Here is a 21,194-nt window from a genome sequence, read left to right as displayed (position 1 = left end):
CCATTTTTAAAAATTCTATAATTAGTATTGCAATGATTAAGTCTCAGAAAAAGTGTGGATAACGAAAAAATAAATTTAATATTTTCATGAAAAACAATTAAGAAATGAGGTACACAAATTACGGGGGCGAACCAAAGGATGACAAATTCATGTATATTTGCACTTCCCATCTTTATAAATTTTATAATTAGTATTGCAATGATTAAGTCTCAGAAAACGGGTTGATAATGAAAAGATAAATTCAATATTTTCATGAAAACTATTAAGCCTGAATACAAATGCTAGCGAAATAACTGATAAGATACAGAGCAAAATATTAACTGGAAAGAAATTATTTTCACACACCAAGGCCCGCCTGAACAGAATTTTAGTGTCTGATGGAGGGCGAGAAATAAACCCGTAAAAGTAAAGTAAAGTAAGAAAAACAACAACTAAACAACGAGGTACACGAATCACGGGACGAACCAAAGGAATGATGTCAATGATTATGTAATACCGGAGAAGGGCATTACCCTCCAAGGGCTTCTAAAACTACACGCTTGCCTGTGATGATAAAAAAAGGACCCTGTTACGTTCCCTCCCACTACCATATATGATTTGTACTCACCCGGATGACCTCTTGGTACACACCCGTTGCTGGGTACGAGCTCAAGGGGGATTCTGTTGTACGGTACACACACAAAACAAGACACTCTACGCCCAGTCGATTGGGCCACTCGATTGTAATTAACTTTGTGGTTGAACTCGACTCTACGGTCAGTCGATTGGGCCACTCGATCGTAATTAACTTAGTCGTTGAACTCGACTCTACGCCCAGTCAATTGGGCCACTCGATCGTAATTAACTTTGTGGTTGAACTCGACACTACACCCAGTCGATTAGGCCACTTGATCGTAATTAACTTAGTCGTTGAACTCGACTCTACGCCCAGTCAATTGGGCCACTCGATCGTAATTAACTTTGTCGTTGAACTCGACTCTACGCCCAGTCGATTGGGCCACTCGATTGTAATTAACTTTGTCGTTGAACTCGACTCTACGCCCTGTCGATTGGGCCACTCGATCGTAATTAACTTTATCGTTGAACTCGACTCTAAGCCCAGTCGATTGGGCCACTCGATCGTAATGAACTTTGTCGTTGAACTCGGAACGAAAGGGCAGGCGATTCAAGTAGCAATCATACCGAGGACGTCCCTCAGAGCTTTTTTTTCAGGCTCGAGTTGTAATCATCGTGACACACCAGCGCCGTCTGTACGAATCAAGCAGCCAAGCACTCACTAAACCTCCTCCTGCTCCTCTTCCTCTTCTTCCTCTTTTCCTTCTTCCACATCAGTATGTCCCGAGTGCCTGTTACCTCTACCCTCTGACCCTCCAAAACCTCTCGCCTCCTCCCCTGACTCTCCAAAACCTCTCGCCTCCTCCCCAGTATTTTTCTTTCTTTTTTTTTTTTTCTTTTTTTGCCGCCTTTCGTGTTTGTACTCAAAATACTGAAATCACCTACCACGCGTTTCTTTCGCTATGCTCCTCCTTATCCCTCCTGCCCCATCCTACTTCGTATTCTTCCCTTCTCTGCCTTACTCCAGCATTATCCTTCCCCATCCTACTTCGTATTCCTCCTTCTCTGCCTAACTCCTCCTTATCCCTCCTGCCCCTCCTACTTCGTATTCTTCCTTCTCTGCCTTACTCCTCCTTATCCTCCTGCTCCATCCTACTTCGTATTCTTCCTTCTCTGCCCTACTCCTCCTCATCCTCTCCCATCCTACTTCGTCTTCTTCCTTCTCTGCCTTACTCCGGCATCATCCTCCACCCCCCTCCTCCCCATTCGATAACTGATACATGCATTTTTTTCTTTCTTTGATTCAGGGATCAGCTGTCCCGTTAGACGTACTTAGCTTTGTGTTACAGATTTGATTTATTGATTTTGTTGTTCCGCTTCATTGGTGCAACTGAAGTAACATCAACAGTTTTAGTGGCGGTGTCTAAGGCAATTGTAGGTTATTTGCAATGCCAGCGTAGCCACATTATTATTATTATTATTATTATTATTATTATTATTATTATTATTATTATTATTATTATTTAGTTAATTCACAGTGTTTATCAGGCTGAAAATAGTTGTTTTATTATTACTATTATTATTATTATTATTATTATCATTATTATTATTTAGCTGATACATGGTGTTTATCAGGCTGATAATAATTGTTTTATTATTATTATTATTTAGCTAATACATGGTGTTTATCAGGCTGAAAATAGTTGTATTATTATTATTATTATTATTATTATTATTATTATTATTATTATTATTATTATTATTATTATTATTATTATTATTATTATTTAGCTAATACATGGTGTTTATCAGGCTGAAAATAGTATTATTATTATTATTATTATTATTATTATTATTATTATTATTATTGTTATTGTTATTATTATTAGCCACTACGTGGTTTTTACCAGCCTGGAAAGTAGTTACATTATTATTATTATTATTATTATTATTATTATTATTATTTTTATTATTATTATTATTATTATTATTTAGCTAATAAATGGTGTTTATCAGGCTGAAAATAGTTGTTTTATTATTATTATTATTATTATTATTATTATTATTATTATTATTATTTAGCTAATACATAGTGTTTATCAGGCTGAAAATAGTTGTTTTATTATTATTATTATTATTATTATTATTATTATTATTTAGCTAATACATAGTGTTTATCAGGCTGAAAATAGTTGTTTTATTATTATTTTTATTATTATTATTATTATTATTATTTTTATTATTATTATTATTTTGCAAATACATAGTGTTTATCAGGCTGAAAATAGTTGTTTTATTATCATTTTTATTATTATTATTATTATTATTATTATTATTTAGCTAATACATATTGTTTATCAGGCTGAAAATAGTTGTTTTATTATTATTATCATTATTATTATTATTATTATTATTATTATTATTATTATTAATTTTATTATTATTATTATTGTTTAGCTAATAAATGGTGTTTATCAGGCTGAAAAAAGTTGTTTTATTATTATTATTATTATTATTATTATTATTATTATTATTATTATTATTATTATTATTAGCTACTACATGGTGTTCATCAGGCTGAAAATAGTTCTTATTATTATTATTATTATTATTATTATTTTTATTATTATTATTATTAGCTACTTCATGGTGTTTACCAGCCTGGAAAGTAGTTACATTATTATCATTATTATTATTATTAACATCATTATTATTATTACTATTATTATTAATATTGGTATTATTATTATTATTATAGTTGTTGTTGTTGTTGTTGTTGTTGATGTTGTTTTTATTAGCTAATACATAGTGTTCACCAGTTTGAAAAGTATATATCTATAAAGCTAGAAATGTTTTCAATGAATCAATATTCAGCCCATGATTGGATTCCCTTGAAAATTTATGTTCTCAGTTAGCACTACAATAATTTCATAACAACTTTTTGGTTACCCCTGGTTACAGTAGGCTCTCAATATGAAATGTATCCTAAATTTACCATTGTAACCGGGCTAATGACTTCCAGCAATTCTATGCACATTATTATTATTATTATTATTGTTATTATTATTATTATTATTATTACTTGCTAAACTACAACCCTAGTTGGAAAAGAAGGATTCTATAAGCCCAGAGGCTCCCAAAGGGAAAATAGCCCAGTGAGGAAAGGAAACAAGGAAAAATAAAATTTTTAAGAGTAACAACATTAAAATAGAAATCTCCTGTATAAACTATTAAAAACCTGAACAAAACAAGAGGAAGAGAAACATGACAGAACTGCGTGCCCGAGAGTACCGTCAAGCAAGAGAACTCTAACCCAAGATAACTCAAACCCAAGACAGTGGAAGACTATGAAACCGAGGCTATGGCACTACCCAAAACTAGACAACAATTTTTTGATTTTGGAATGTTCTTCTAAAAAAAGCTGCTGACCATAGCTAAAGATTCTCTCCTACCCTTACCAAGAGGAAAGTGGCTACTGAACATTTACAGTGCAGTAACCCCTTTGGTGAAGAAGAATTGTTTGGTAATCTCAGTGTTGTCAGATGTATGAGGACACAGGAGAATAAGTAAGAAATAGACTAGACTATTAGCTGTGTGTGTTAGCAAAGGGTAAATGAACCGTAACCAGAGAGAAGGATTAAATGTAGTACTGTCTGGCTATTCAAAAGACCCCATAACTCTCTAGAGGCAGTATCTCATTGGGTGGCTGGTGCCCTGTCCAACCTACTACATACTCTTATTTGTATGAAGCCATACGATTGAGTTCAAGTCAAAATAGTTTTAGAAAGTATCTTGAAGCGTGACATTTTTATTTGAAGATTTCTTTTTACCTTGAATGGCAAATCTATAGTCCATTTCTTTTAGGGAGTCATATTTGCACCGACTCGCAGCAGTGCCCTTTTAGCTCGGAAAAGTTTCCTGGTCGCTGATTGGTTGGACAAGATAATTCTAACCAATCAGCGACCAGTAAACTTTTCCGAGCTAAAAGGGCACCGCTGCGAGTCGGTGCAAATATGACTCGCTAAAAGAAATGGACTATAGTGTATACCAAGCTTTTTACGAGCCGTATATCTGTGAAGCCCGTGTCTCGGGCAATTTTAACGAACGATACAATGCAATCTTGTAAGTTTACGCACACCCTTTGAGGGATAAGCATTACTGCGTAATTTCCATTTTTTTCTTGCCGTAATTAACCCTCTCGATCTGTAGGTGGGCCCACTAACGACATCATATCAGGTACAGTTAGAATCAAAAGAAACCGACAATAAGGGGAAATCTTTCGTCAGATGTCTCTAGTGTTCCTATGACAGAACTACTTCCACGAAATAGGCTGAGCCTTCAACTTCAGTTAGAATCAAAAGAAACCGACAATAAGGGGAAATCTTTCGTCGGATGTCTCTAGTGTTCCTATGACAGAACTACTTCCACGAAATAGGCTGAGCCTTCAACTTCAGTTAGAATCAAAAGAAACCGACAATAAGGGGAAATCTTTCGTCGGATGTCTCTAGTGTTCCTATGACAGAACTACTTCCACGAAATAGGCTGAGCCTTCTTCAACTTTAGCGAATCAGAGTCATTAAAAGGTTGTCTTAGTATTCTATCTACCTTTCTGTTGGGTGCTACCAGTTTTAATTTCAGTGTGGCAATGAGGATCTGGTGAATCACTACCATTATCTGCACCTCTATAGCTTCTTACATTTCTCAGCATCCTCCTTCACTTTATTAATGGCAATGTGTTCTATTTGATTTTTGTAATTGCCACATGGTGAAGTCTATGTATACTTGTGGATGTCCTTGTGTTGAAAAGAGTACCTCCAATGAAAAGATCATTTGCTGAACAGAAACTTATGAAATGTGCTCCATTTTCATTTGCAGCTTCACCAAGACCCTCGACACTCATCACATTATCTACCCTTTCATAATTTATTCCAACTTTAGCTTGAAGTAGCCAATCACAATTTTCATATCTCTCTAGATCTTATTTATTACACACACACACGCACACCCACGCACACACACATATATATATAATATATATATATATATTTTTGGGCTCAGGCCATGTCGTCCTGATGGAAGTTCCTATTAGGTAGCTTTCTAGGGTATATTTGACTACAGTGATATTCCCAGAGAATTTTACCTTAAGGTATCCAGACTTCTAACTCCTGGAGTGAATATCCCTAAATAATCTCACAGGGATATCGCATAATATCAGAGGACGTATTCTTGACACGTCACATAGCTATCTTCTCCCCAAACAGTATTAACGCTTCGAGGGGGTATAGTGACAAGAATCTGAAACGAGAATGAAAAGAGAGCCGCTCATAAGGCATCTCTCCTATTCCGTTTCCAGTGTGTATCTGATGAAGGCGGTAGTGCCCTCTTTATTCCTTTTCGTGTAGCTCTACTACTCGGTGTTTTCCCTTGTGTTCTCTCGTCATTTTGGATTTAATTCAACATTTTGATAACTTCTCCGGCCTCTTCTGCCTCTAAGAAACTGAGTATCATCTTTACTATATATAAATGTAAGCTCTTGTCATTTTGAATTAAATCAAAAGTGATTTTAACGTAAACAAGAGCTGTTGCCTACCGTAGGCATCCTGGATGCTATCGCTCGCTCTTATGGGTCAGTTAGTTAGCTGGAGCGACGTTCCCGGTTTGTTACGCTTTAATAATTTAGCTATTTAGCTCCGCTAGGAATGCTTATATTATACCATCAGTTTTTAGCTCGGTGATTTCGACACGGGTCGAGGTACCGATATTGCCCTTCGTGAGGCTTCATAGCCTAGACGTCTGGCACTAGTACTTTCATGCATGATATAAGTTTTTCCGAACGTTATATTATTGAAGCTATAGGCGAATATTTTATACATGTAAGATATTGTTGAATGTTTTTTCCAAGATTGTATACGAGAGAGTTTCGGTGATTTAGGTAATCAATTCTCATCCTACCTAGTCTAGTATTCTAGGTACAGTAGTATACTTTCGCACATCCCCGATTGTTCTTTTCTCCTCCGGAGGCTAAGTTCAATCCCTCTCTCCCTCTGTAAGCCTTCGGCTTAATCCTAGTGGGTCTATCTGTATAATAATTCAGGTATATCTATTCTAGGATATGTCTGTCCTGACCTGATAACCAGAGTGACTGGTTTTTTGGGGTTAGGCCAGAACAACAGAGTTTTTAGTCTGTGGTCTGCTTCTTCCTAGCATAGAGAAAGAGTCTCCTTTGCTAGGTTAGGGGCGGACGCAGGAAGCTTTGCTTCCCTAGTCCATGTTGGAAGGATCCCGTAAGGATGATTCCTTTCTCTAGTGGCCTAGCGGACTGTCCTGTGTTGTTTTTCTCGGGCTGGAGAATGAGTTTTCTCTGTTGCCCGGCGAAATAACTTCACTTAACTTTGTTCTGGTTGGGAGGAGGTTAGCAAGTATTGCCAGTCTTCCTCCCTAATAGACAACTCTTGGTTAGGATGAGCTTCCCTAACGGCTGACTGTGTCTCCTGCTAGAGCGAAGTCTATAGGACCCTTATCCCTTCCCCACCTCTCTTTCTTTTATTTTCTTTTGGCCGCAGTCCTACTTCCGTACCTAGTATAGGTTAGGATGGAGGACAGGCTCAGCTCTCTGCCGGCTGGCACTATGTGTCAGCCGGCAGAGACCCTTTTTTCTTTGCAGAGTGAACTCCAGACCTCCCTTGGTATCCCTTCCATGTCTGCCGGTAGAGCCCGGCAGGCTATGGATTCTTTGGAAGCCTGAATGCTACATTCTCCCCTTCCATAAGTTCACTCTTTCTGGATGGAAGGTCGTACGGCAATGCCGCCTTATAACCTTACATCCATACTGTTTCTCTGACTATTGTGTTGCACCCCTAACCCGGCTGCCGGCTTAACAGCCGACAGCCGGGCAGGTGGAGGTTCTCTGGTTCTTGGCTACTGTCGGCGGGCATGGGTTTTATTACCTTTGCCGGCCGGCAGTGGAAACACAACCCGAATCTGCTGGCCACTACAATTAGCAGCCGGCAGCCGGGTATTAGTGTTTTCAGCCGTCGGCTGGCAATGATTGCTGGCCGGCACACAGTCGCGAATCAGGGGGCTGCCGCCTATTAGTTAAGGATAGTATATCTTTGAACTATACTGGGGTAATTGCCGGCCGGCACGTGCAGGTGCACGCCGGCACAACAGCATGCGATGTACAGTAGTTGCTGTATTCGTAGTGTAGTACGCACTGCATTAGCAGAAACTGCTGTACAGTGCTTGGGATAACACTAAAAGTTCTTCATCATACTTGATGTTATCTTGTACAGCCTTTTGTTGAGACCGTACAATACATAGAAAGTAAGTTCTTTCTGTATTCTTTCTATCCCGTATATTAAAACTTTATCTCAAGGTGTGAACTACACCTTAAATTTCCGTTTAGGAAATTGCATAAGGTATTCTAGAATAGAATTAACCTTAGTTTTAATATCTCGGGAGGTTTCAGCAATTGACTGGACAGGAAATACAAGTATGTGTCTTTCCTTCTTTCTTTTATAGCTTTTTTATATAAGCTAAATGTCTCAATGTAAGTGAAAGCCTTCCCTTGATACTCATGGATTTTTCTTCTCCTTACAGGAGGACCATCCGAAGTGCGGGAGTGTGTTCTGTAATGTCGACAGTAAGAACTTCTGTGGACATCAATATTGCAGGAGGCACGCAGCATGCGCAGCCTCCAGAGGTGATCTCCACTGTTGGGACCCTCAGGTTTGAACAGTTTGTTCTAACCTGATTACCGAGGCTTTTGACGACCCTAAGTCGACGGAGTCAAGGGATGCTGCCAGGGAAACGTTACGATCCTGGGTGAGGGGTTTTCAGAAAAACACCTCAGGTCCCTACCTTCCAAACGAGAAGATGAGGGCCTACCTTTTCCCTAAGCATCGGCTGATGCAATCATCCTCCAGCTTCAGGTGGAGATACCAATTGCCCAGAATCCGGTAGATTCTGAAGTCTCAGCCTCCCTTCAAGACCTCCAATTGGACGATAGGATGTCGGAGGTGTCAGATTCTACTGAGAAGGACCTTCTAGGAGAAGGTCAGGAGGAGGAGCTGTTCCAGGCTCCTCAAGTAGAAGAGGAAGAAATCGACGAAGTGTCGGTTACATTGGTTCCGGACCCAGAACCTATTCCGTCTACATCGTCTGCTATCCCAGATGAACTGGGAAGGACTCTTTCTTCCATTGTTGAGATGATCCAACAAATTCAAAGGAAGAATGATGAGAAGGAAGCTGCAATGAAACTGGAGATACGTAGACTTGCAGCATTACATGGGCCCCAGAAGCGGCTCAGTGTGAAGGATCTTCCTTTGTGCTCGGATACTAATCCTTGGAGGTATGCCGAACACATGCCGATGACAACCGGGAAGATCGTGATCTCAGAAAAGTTGGGAGCAATTCCCCTGGAACAAGTGGAATTTTGGCCCAACAAAGATTCTTATCCGGACTGCTATGTCCGTCTTAGGAAGGAGCCAGCCTCAAAGGAGGAGACGGAGCCGAAGGAGGTCATAGTTTTTTACCATAGTAACGCACAGATGTTACTAGTGAGCTCAATGAAAGAGAGGGGCTTCACTAACTCAAAGGTACCCACCTTGAGTAGGAAGCTTCCCTCCTTTGTGGCCTCTCCTACCAGAGCCTTTCCCTTCTTGGAAAAGGGATATAAGGCAGCCTTAAAGGCAGTGGAGGCAAAGAAACCATGCCCCTCCTTGGAGTAGTGCAAGCCATTATCTCTGACCTTGCCCTTGGACCAAGAAGACTGGAAGGACGTACACCTTACCTTCTCAGTCGGGAAGCTGGAAGCTGTTATTGCTGAACGCCAGTTCGGTGAGGCACTTCCAAAACTGTCGGAGGTTCTCTTGCGTAGAGAGCAAGAGACAAAGGAAAGACTTGCGACATCGATGTCATTGCAAACGACACTAGAAACGATGGCAAGTGACCCCAAGATCCAGGACATGTTCATGATTGTGGCCAAAACCCATCTGGCCACAGTTACGAAGGATCTTTATAGCTTTATTAAAGCTAGGAGAGCCTGTAGAGAGTTCGTGTTCGCCTCGGCTGCGGTGAGGCACGACCCGAGGAAACTGATCTCCTTTCGTATTTTCCCAATTAAGTGGTTAAAGAGGTAGTAGACAAGGCCGCCACAGAGAATAGGAACCTTCTCAAACAGTGGGGCTTAGATCTCAAGAGAAAGTCTTCTCCAGATGAGGGTCTCCAACCCAAGAGGAAGACAAAAAGGCCTAGGCCATCCTCTCTGCCGGCTAAACCCTACCGACAGCAACAACAACAACTTCCTGTGACCGCGGTGCCTCAGATAGTGGCACAACCTCCAACCATGTACCAGCTGGTACCTCAACAAGTGGCGACACAGTCGCCAGTTCTTAACCCAGTCTTCGAAAGGCAAGGCCTCAGATCCACAACAGCAGAAGTAAGATACTTCCAGTAGGAGGGAGACTACAGCTAATTAGGGATCGCTGGACCTTCGATCCCTGGGCCCACAGCCTAATTAAAAATGGACTAGGTTGGAGCTGGAGCAGTCCTCCACCTCAATTTCCTCAATTCTTCCGACACTCATCCCCCGTTCTGGAGGAATATGTCCGAGAACTCTTAGAAAAAAGAGTAATCCGGAAGGTTAAGTCCATAAAATTCCAAGGAAAGCTGTTTTGTGTTCCAAAGAAGGACTCAGAAAAACTCAGAGTTATTCTAGACTTGTCGCCACTCAACAAGTTCATAGTAAACTACAAGTTCAGAATGCTCATGCTTCAGCACATAAAGACCCTACTGCCCAAAGGGCATATACTGTCTCTATAGACTTGTCTGACGCTTATTGGCACGTTCCAATTAATCGTCACCTCTCCTCCTACCTAGGCTTCAAGTTACATAGAAAACTTTACGCCTTCAGAGCCATGCCTTTCGGGCTAAACATAGCCCCAAGGATTTTCACGAAGCTCACGAACGCAGCCGTCCATCAATTACGCCTAAAGGGGGTCCAAGTAGTAGCCTACTTGGATGACTGGCTGGTGTGGGCAGCATCCAGGACAGAATGCATGCAAGCTTCTAAGATAGTGATCCAGTTCCTGGAACATCTGGGATTCAAGATCAACATCAAAAAGTCTCGTCTTTCTCCAGCTCAAAAATTTCAGTGGTTGGGAATCCACTGGAATTTGGAGTCACATCGGCTTCCCATTCCTAGTAAGAAGAGGAAAGAAATAGCAGGATCTGTTGAGAGACTATTGAAATCCAAACGGATATCAAGACGCGAACAGGGGAGAGTGCTGGGCTCTCTACAGTTTGCTTCGATAACAGATCCAGTGCTAAGAGCACAGCTTAAGGTTGCAACAGGAGTCTGGAGAAAATACGCATCAAACGCACGAAGAGATCCAAGTGACGTTGGCCATATTCCGTTTGGCGGAAAGGACGAAATGGCACCTGTCAGTAGTTCACATTCAAGGGTTCCGCAATGTGACAGCGGACGCTCTATCTACGTTTACACCTATAGAGTCAGAATGGTCCCTTGACGCAGGATCGTTCTCCTTCATCTCGAGTCAAGTCCCAGAGCTGCAGATAGACCTCTTTGCGACGAAAGACAACAAGAAAATAGATTGTTACGTGTCCCCTTACGAGGAGCCGTCAGCGGAGGCAGTGGACGCTATGTCCCTGGACTGGAACAGATGGTCCAGTATCTATCTGTTCCCTCCGCACAACCTCCTTTTGAAGGTCCTCGATAAGCTGAGATCCTTCAAAGGGAAAGCAGCAATAGTGGCCCACAAGTGGCCAAATAACGTGTGGTTCCCTCTGGCATTGGAAATACGACTAAAATTCGTACCGCTACCGGATCCATCCCTGTCTCAGCGAGTACAGAAGTCGACTGTCTTCGCTCCTTCACAGAAAACACGGAACCTACACCTCATGATTTTCTCTCCTTAACGATGAGAAAAAGATTCAGTGTTTATAAGTCAGTTTAGACTTTTGGAGGAAACCAGAAGACATTATGAGGCTTCAGGGAAGAGATAGCTATCCTTTGTCAAGGCAAGGAAACTGAAAGAAATCCCGACAGATTCCTATTTATCATTCTTCATTCATTTTCATGAGCAAGGTTTAGCAGCCAACACAATTTTGTTGTTCAAGCCTGTCTTGACAAGTCAGATACTATATGCCTTACAGGTTGACCTTTCTTACGACGTTCTTAATGAACCAGCCCTCCAGTGCTTCCAAAGACCCTTTGCATGGTCCTTAGATATGATTCCTCATTGTGTATAAATATTGAACAATGAGGAATGTGCTTAGAAGGTTTTGAATTTAAGTCATATTTCTGTTTGTACTCGCTTTGGGGGCCAGAGTTATGAAATAGTGGCTCTCTCTAGAGAGGAAGGCCACATCCAGTTCTTGGAGGGAGAACTGAATCTATTTCCAGACTCAACGTTTCTTTCCAGGAACAAGCTACCCACCAACAGGTGGGGTCCCTAGAGAATCTGCCCTCTGAAGGAAGATGCATCTCTATGTCCAGTGGAGTGCCTAAAGGTCTATCTTCATAGAACTTCAGACTTTATGTGAGGACAGCTGTTCAGAAGAGAAACCCTGGGTTCAAAGTTATCTATAACTATATGCGAAATTCACCCATGTTATTCGCAGAACGGATACAGACAGTACACCCGTTAGTCATGATCCGAGGAAAGTTGCCTCTTCCATAAAATTTCCTTAATTATATGGACTTTGAACATCCTTGTTTGCACACCGGCTGGTAGTCATCCAAAGCGTTCTTTATGTACTATGCGAAGCAAGTGGAGCAACTTATGAGATCTGTGGTAGCAGCAGGTAGAATTCTTTAACCTTCTGTTTTAAGTCTGCGAGGAACAGTGTAATTAATTTGGGATGATTAATTAAGAGGGTGCGCGTGTAGTCACTGTATGTTACTACACGCTGAGCGATAGGCCACGAAAGTGTCCTTACGAACTGTTCCATTGACGTCGGTAATCTATAGCATATACGGACACTTGTGCCAAGCGTTTTTTACGCTAGTGTATGTAAACAGTATACAGACTATATCATTATTATTAATAATTCAATTGAAGTGGCAAATCTGTTTCCTAGTAGATGAAAAAATATTTTCTGTTGACTTTTTTCCTTTATGCTTTTACGCATATCATCCACATTTTATAAATTTTATAAATGTTGATCTGATATGTACGTTTATTAAATTTTAATAAACTAGTTCATAGTGAACCCTACGTCTTATTCGCCCACACTCATTTTATTAGAAATGTACTGAGCATTAAGATTAAAATATGGATATTTTTATCATGGTATGTCTTTCGAGACTGTTCCCTGATTCAAGCAAAAGTCCACTCACTGTAACCCTTCCTTGGAAGGGTTGACGTGGTACCCTAACGGGTTGGTGGCAAAGAGGCAAAATTTGTTTCCATGCGGATACAACCATTATCCAATAGTTTATAAGAGTAGTCACATTGGGGAAGGTGTCACAAATTCATTCTGACATTGGTGACTCTTATACAAACTTTGCTTCATATTGTATAGGGCGAGACCACTATACAAGCTTGTCATTTTGTCATCCATAAATTTTTATGTACTCCTCGAGACTTTTTCCAGAGTCTAGTACGACTCTTCCCTGTAGGGGGCAGGAAGCACTAACATAGTTCATGCTTAGATGAAATGATGTATGACGGTAACATCATAGGTCTCTAGGTCTAGACGGAGCAGAAAAATACTTTCTTGAGAGTACGGCACTGATTGAGAATCCAGATACAGTAATGCTCTGGTAAACTTCCATCAGGACGACATGGCCTGAGCCCAAAAAAAGGATTTTGAGCGAAGCGAAAAATCTATTTTTGGGTGAGGTAGCCATGTCGTCCTGATGGACCCGCCCTTCCTTTTATTGTAAAAGGGCCTGTTGACCCCTCCCTATAGTACAGTATCTGTAACACCTCGTATATCGCTACAAAGAATAAAGAGGGTGCTACCGCCTTCATCAGATACACACTGGAAACGGAATAGGAGAGATGCCTTATGAGCGGCTCTCTTTTCATTCTCGTTTCAGATTCTTTTCACTATACCCCCTCGAAGCGTCAATACTGTTCGGGGCGAAGATAGCTATGTGACGTGTCAAGAATACGTCCTCTGATATTATGCGATATCCCTGTGAGATTATTTAGGGATATTCACTCCAGGAGTTAGAAGTCTGGATACCTTAAGGTAAAATTCTCTGGGAATATCACTGTAGTCAAATATACCCTAGAAAGCTACCTAATAGGAACTTCCATCAGGACGACATTACTACCTCACCCAAAAATAGATTTTTTGCTTCGCTCAAAATCCGTTATATATATACATATATATATATATATATATATATATATATATATATATATATATATGTATATATACATATTTGTATATATTTATATATTTATATATATACATATTTGTATATATATATATATATATATATATATATATATATATATATATATATATATATATGTGTGTGTGTGTGTGTGTCTGTGTGCGTGAGTATGTGTGTGTTTGTTTTGTTTGAGTGTGTATAGCCAGACACTTGGTCCTTATTGTATAGGGACACACACACACACACACACACACACATATATATATATATATATATATATATATATATATATATATATATATATATATATATATATATATATATATATATAGACAATCTATGGCTGAAGTATGCGATCTATATTGTTACGAGTGAGCTGAAGGAAACGTCAGAAAACGGAATTTTGACAGAGCGCTTTCGTATTGTCATGCCCCATCTTGGCTAATTGTAACAAAAAAAGGTTAGTAAAGTTTCATTGTCACCTCTATGACAGTAATAAAAAAAGAGATAATACAAACACATAGAAATTACTACACAGTAGTGCCTAGTTTGAAAATAATAATTGTCTAAATACGGTGTTTACAAGCAGTTCATCAAGATCATACATTCCTGGCCTGTAGTTGATCAATTCTGAAGGACTTTTTTTTTTTTTTTTTTTTTTTTTTTTTTTTAATATATATAAAACAGCATTCTACAATATTGCGTTTTATTATATCCTTACAATACAGTTCATCAAGGTCATACATTCCTGGCCTGTAGTTGATCAATTCTGAAGGACTTTTTTTTTTTTTTTTTAATATACAGTATATAAAACAGCATTCTACAATATTTCGTTTTATTATATCCCTACAATACGGTTTCATCAAGTTCATACATTCCTGGCCTGTAGTTGATCAATTCGGACTTTTTTTTTTTTTTTTTTTTTTTTAAATAATACAGCATTCTACAATATTGCGTTTTATTATATCCTTACAATACAGGATCTCTTTTGGCTCTTTCCAATTGATAGTATGATTACAATAATTCATATGATGAAATAAACTACCTGTTATGTTTCCTGTCCGAATGTTATATTTATGTTGTTTTTATGTAGTTGCGAGAGTTTTTCTCTTTGTCGGACATATCTTTTATTACCTTGATTCCATGAGATCACATAAATGCATCTATTGTTTTGTAAAAGTGAATTTCTAATCAATACATTTTTTCAGAGTACTATTCTTAAGTACAACTTCATCATTAAATGTTTTCATCAATTTAGGAATATTCCTGAATTTATTAGGAAAATGTAAATAAGAAAGTTTTTCATATCAAAATTATACTTTGAAAAATGTAATGATTAGAAATTTAATTGTACAGAGCAATGGATGCATTTCCAATACTAGGCAGGCAGTTAATTCTAATAGCCAGGCCTTCTCCATCATAAGACTCAATACTACGCAGTACTCTAGAAGTTTTATTCCAGCTGTTACCAAGTTGTGGAATGATCTTCCTAATCGGGTGGTTGAATCAGTAGAACTTCAAAAGTTCAAAGTTGGAGCAAATGCTTTTTTGATGACCAGGCGGACATGAGTCTTTTTATAGTTTATTTATGACATATTTGTTTTTGATGTTGTTAATAGTTTATATATGACATGTCCGTTTTGACGTTGTTAGTTATTTTAGAATGATTTATTGTTAATTTGTTCTCTTCATTTATTTATTTCCTTATTTCCTTTCCTCACTGGGCTATTTTTCCCTGTTGGAGCCCCTGGGCTTATAGCATCTTGCTTTTCCAACTAGGGTTGTAGCTTGGATAGTAATAATAATAATAATAATAATTGGAATTTGTCTATTTTATTTACATCTCTGCATCATTTCCAAGTCTGTTGACTAGAAATTTTATTGTCCGACCGCACAGCCTTCGTCAAATTTTCTTATTGGTACTGACAAATCCAGTATATATTCAGTATATAAAGTCTATCTATCTGTCTATCTATCTATCTGTCTATCTATCTATCTGTCTATCTATCTATCCACTTGTCTATCTATATACTTATCTATCTATCTATCTATCTATTTATCCATTTGTCCATCTATATACTTATCTATCTATCTGTCTATCTATCTATCCATTTGTCCATCTATATACTTATCTATCTATCTGTCTATCTATCTATCCACTTGTCTATCTATATACTTATCTATCTATCTATCCATCCACTTATATGTCTATCTATCTATCTATCCACTTGTGTATCTATATACTTATCTATCTATCTGTCTATCTATCTATCCACTTGTCTATCTATATACTTATCTATCTATCTATCTATCCATCCACTTATCTATCTATCTATCTATCCACTTGTGTATCTATATACTTATCTATCTATCTGTCTATCTATCTATCCACTTGTCTATCTGTATACTTATCTATCTATCTATCTATCTATCTATCTATCTATCTATCCACTTGTCTATCTATATACTTATCTATCTATCTATCTATCCATCCACTTATATGTCTATCTATCTATCTATCCATCCACTTATCTATCTATCTATCTATCTATCCACTTGTGTATCTATATACTTATCTATCTATCTGTCTATCTATCTATCCACTTGTCTATCTGTATACTTATCTATCTATCTATCTATCTATCTATCCACTTGTCTATCTATATACTTATCTATCTATCTATCTATCCATCCACTTATATGTCTATCTATCTATCTATCCATCCACTTATCTATCTATCTATCGATCTATCCACTTGTGTATCTATATACTTATCTATCTATCTATGTAAATTATTTGGACTTTAAAAACCACAACATTGTAGATTTTTGACCTTTTTGCGTCGAAGTATTGGCACTCCAATCCCCCAGGTTAAGAACTTAGATATCTGTTGTGTCGAAAGGTCATTTCTCACACTGCATATTTTTCACAAAAGTGAAAATAATGACGACCTGGAAATATGCATATGTATGGGGATGCATGCGCCCCTTGCATAGCTATAAAGAAGGCCTAAATTATATATATACATACATACATATACCAAAGGCACTTCCCCCAATTTTTTGGGGGGGGGTAGCCGACATCAACAATGAAACAAAACAAAAAAGGGGACCTCCACTCTCTCTCTCTCTCTCTCTCTCTCTCTCTCTCTCTCTCTCTCTCTCTCTCTCTCTCTCTCTCTCTCTCTATATATATATATATATATATATATATATATATATATATATATAAACATATATATATATGAATATATATCACAAGCACACGTGATTTCAATCAATGTAAATATCACCCACGAATGGCATTTAATACCGAATTCTATATATATATATATATATATATATATATATATATATATATACATATATATATATATATACATATATATATATATATATACATATATATATATGTGTGTGTGTGTGTGTGTGTGTGTGTTTTGATTAAATATTTCATATGATTCCCTGTCGTTTCAATTTTATTTTACATTTATATTTCTTTTATCGTCACGTCTAGTATTATACTTATTTCATATATCCTCGTTTATCAATTATTTCATTATGATAGAATATGAATAATACTTCATGATTGTCATTTCTTACTCAATTTTGTTATTAGACTCTTTAGCTATGGTAAGCAGCTCTTTTAGGAGAAGGACACTCCAAAATCAAACCATTGTTCTCTAGTATTGGGTAGTGCCATAGCCTCTGTACCATGGTCTTCCATTGTCTTGGGTTAGAGTTCTCTAGCTTGAGGGTACACTCGGGAACACTATTCTATCTTATTTCTTTTCCTCTTGTTAATTTTTTTTTGTAGTTTGTATAGGAGATATTTATTTTAATTTTGTTACTGGTCTTGAAATATTTTATTTTTCCGTGTTTCCTTTCCTTTTCCTTTCCTCACTGGGCTATTTTCCCTGTTGGAGCCCCTGGGCTTTTCCTCTTGTTAAATTTTTTGTCTTATGTTATCATGAAATTGATGTAAGTTCATTTACGTAAGTTTAGATTGGCCAAAATGAAGAAATATGCGCAGAAGATTGTCTCAGTGATGGGAAAGGCAATAAGAGACAAAGAATTCATTCTCATGGCCTTTTTCATTTTGTGTGTCGTCGTTGTAGTGGCTAAATGCTTCGGTGACCAAAAGCTCGTCTTCTTGTTCCTCGTCCTAGGGGAATACGGCACCACTTTGATCTTCGATTGCCATGTGTTCCTGGAGATGTCTTCCTGACTATCTTGTAGGCGGAGGCACTCGATGATCACAAGGTCGACGATGATCAGGAAGTCGAAAGCGATGTGAACGACATACCACACGTCGATCAGTTTGAGGTATGCTGTTTTCGGTATGGACTGGCTGGTTTGGGTCAAGAGGCCGGTTAGAACCAGGAGAGATGTGAGGGAGACCATGATTCGATCCTGTTAAGAGTGAAAATTATCTTTTTAGGAGTAGAATAGTAAAAGATATCCATGCAAATATAATATTTTATAAAAAAAAAAAAATTCGAATTTTGAGCCAAATTTTTTTTTTTTTCGAAAATTTCGGCCGATTTTCGGGCCGAAAATGTTTTCGAAATTCGAGCCAAAAATTTTTTCGAAAATTTCGGACGATTTTCGGGCCGAAGATTTTTTCGAAAATTTCGGCCGATTTTCGGGCCGAAATTTTTTCCAAAATTTCAAAGCTGATTTTGATTTTTCAAACATCATCCTCTTCTTACTTATCTCAAGTTGTGGAAAAGAAGCAAAACTAGCATCGAAGATGCAATATTACGAACCACAGAAGTTTCAGAGATATTTTTACTGTAACTTAAATTTTTCAGGTCAACAACTGAGCTACATAGTTATTGAGACATATGACTTAACAGACAAACATAATCATCAGAATAACTAACAAGATCAGAAATAGTATCTTTGAGATTGTTAATATTCTAGATGAATTTAGAACATCTAGGCCTTTGAAGACGACTGATGTGGGCAGATAGACGGTGGGTTGCACATATGAATATTAAACTCCAAAATCAAACCACTGTTCTCTAGTCTTGGATAGTGACATAGCCTCTGTACCATGGTCTTCCACTGTCTTGGGTTAGAGTTCTCTTGCTTGAGGGTAGACTCGGGCACACTATTCTATCCAATTTCTCTTCCTCTTGTTTTGCTAAAATATTTATAGTTTATATAGGAAATATTTATTTTAATGTTACTATTTTCAAAATATTTAATATTTCCTTGTTTCCTTTCCTTACTGGGCTATTTTCCCTGTTGGGGCCCCTGGGCTTATAGCATCTTGCTTTTCCAACGAGGGTTGCAGCTTAGCAAATAATAATGATAATAATAATAATAATAATAATAAAAATAATAATAATAATAATAATAATAATAATAATAATAAATGTTATACAATGAAGTGATTATCCCCGATATTTGATTATTCTTTTTTCATAAATTACGTTTTTCATTGTACCATAATATGAACAGTTATTATTATTATTATTATTACTATCCAAGCTACAACCCTAGTTGGAAAAGCAAGATGCTATAAGCCAAGGGGCTCCAACAGGGAAAAATAGCACAGTGAGGAAAGGAAATAAGGAAATAAATAAATGTGAGAACAAAAAAGTAACAACGTCAAAACAGACATGTCATTTATAAACTATTAACAACATCAAAAACAAATATGTCATAAATAAACTATAAAAAGACTCATATCCGCCTGGTCAACAATAAAAGCATTTGCTGCAACTTTGAACTTTTGAAGTTCTACTGAATCAACCACCCGATTAGGAAGATCATTCCACAACTTGGTAACAGCTGAAATAAAACTTCTAGAGTACTGCGTAGTATTGAGCCTCATGATGGAGAAGGCCTGGCTATTAAATTAACTGCCTGCCTAGTATTACGAACGGGATAGAATTGTCCAGGGAGATATGAATGTAAAGGATGGTCACAGTTATTATATATTGAGCAGAAGTAAAGAATCGGCTAAGGACATCTAAACTGCTCAAGGTAGAGCTTGTTTATTTCATTTGGTTGCTTATCAAACTTCTGTTGAAAATTAGTTATTCTAAGCACGTTATCTGTTTACCGTATCTGCAATATAGATAAATGCTAGTCTTTAGATTAAATTTTATATGAATTAAGATACTGATAGTAATATCTACGAGTTAGCATCGTGTTGATACCTTCTGTTCAGGTTTTTCATTTTTTCATCTTTGCTAAGGCATTGACTTGAGAGCAACAGTACACAAACAAAATGAATTCTGTTGTAAAATAACATAAAAAAAAATTCAAATAATTTTAGTTTTCCTGAACTACGGTATACAAACCACAGTCTTTTAATTCCTTTTGAAAGTTCAATAGAGAACATGATTTTATAGGTAGATATATTTTGACATTTTGTATTCACCTGGAAATCTTGTAGATCGAAATAGAAGGTGAGATAGCAGATGGTGACGAGTAGAATGCTGGGGATGAAGGCGTTACCGATGTAATATCCGAATTGATTCTGGAATCCAATCTCCACCTGTTTATGAACAATTAAAGGCTTATGTTATCATTTCATGCCATGAAGCGATTAAAGATTGATTCACCTGCTCTGATAAATTCACTTTTCTAAGGCCCTGTCCACACTACCGGGCAGTCCCCGACGGGCAAGCAGTGATACCAGGCCACAATAGTTAGTGAAAATGAGGGTTGATGACGTCAGAAGCGGGAAAACTAAAGGCAGGGATCTGGCAACACTTTATGATGCCAGATCCCTGTCTGTGGTTTTCCCGCTTCCGACGTAATTAACCCTCAATCGTACTAACTATTGTGGTCTGGTATCACTGTTTGCCCGTCAGGGACTGCCCGGTAGTGTGGACAGGGCCTAACACACACGCACAAACAAACTAAACAGGGTACACATCCTGACAGATTCTTCAAGAAGTGTGATGCAAAGTAAAATAAAGTCTTATTATCATTATGTATGGTAGGGTAAAAATATGAATGAACCATTGTGAAACGAAAAGGGAAAAATGCGTACAGCCTCACAGTAGCATTAGGCATATAGCTCTCCAGTCTGTACGTGAACAACCCTCTCCTTTTAAATGTTGGACAAGAACTTGAGGTCTATTCAATTTCTTTATCCTTGATCTTGATATCAATCACTGAGACGGTCGTTTAATCAGCTCTTTTTGTAGTCTGTGTACAATGTTAAAAATTTGAAGCATATTTTGTATTCGGATCTACCCAACCAATACTTAATTTTGGAATGATTTCTCCAATCAAATTGATC

At 37.7% G+C, this 21,194-nt stretch overlaps 1 protein-coding gene across 1 annotated transcript in view; it reads right to left on the bottom strand.

Moving 5' to 3' along the window:
• The window catches only part of LOC137648994 (venom carboxylesterase-6-like), a 139,535-nt gene extending 138,697 nt beyond the window's left edge, over positions 1-838 (bottom strand). The window contains exon 1 of the mRNA XM_068382146.1: positions 608-838. The gene's annotated coding sequence lies outside the window, so the exon portion shown is untranslated. The remainder of the gene's footprint in view (positions 1-607) is intronic.
• Positions 839-21,194: the final 20,356 nt, after the last annotated feature.

The sequence above is a fragment of the Palaemon carinicauda genome, chromosome 1 (genome assembly GCF_036898095.1).
Source record: "Palaemon carinicauda isolate YSFRI2023 chromosome 1, ASM3689809v2, whole genome shotgun sequence".
Taxonomy (NCBI): domain Eukaryota; kingdom Metazoa; phylum Arthropoda; class Malacostraca; order Decapoda; family Palaemonidae; genus Palaemon; species Palaemon carinicauda.
Note: the sequence above shows the minus strand (reverse complement) of the source record. Positions and strands in the feature narration are given on the sequence as shown.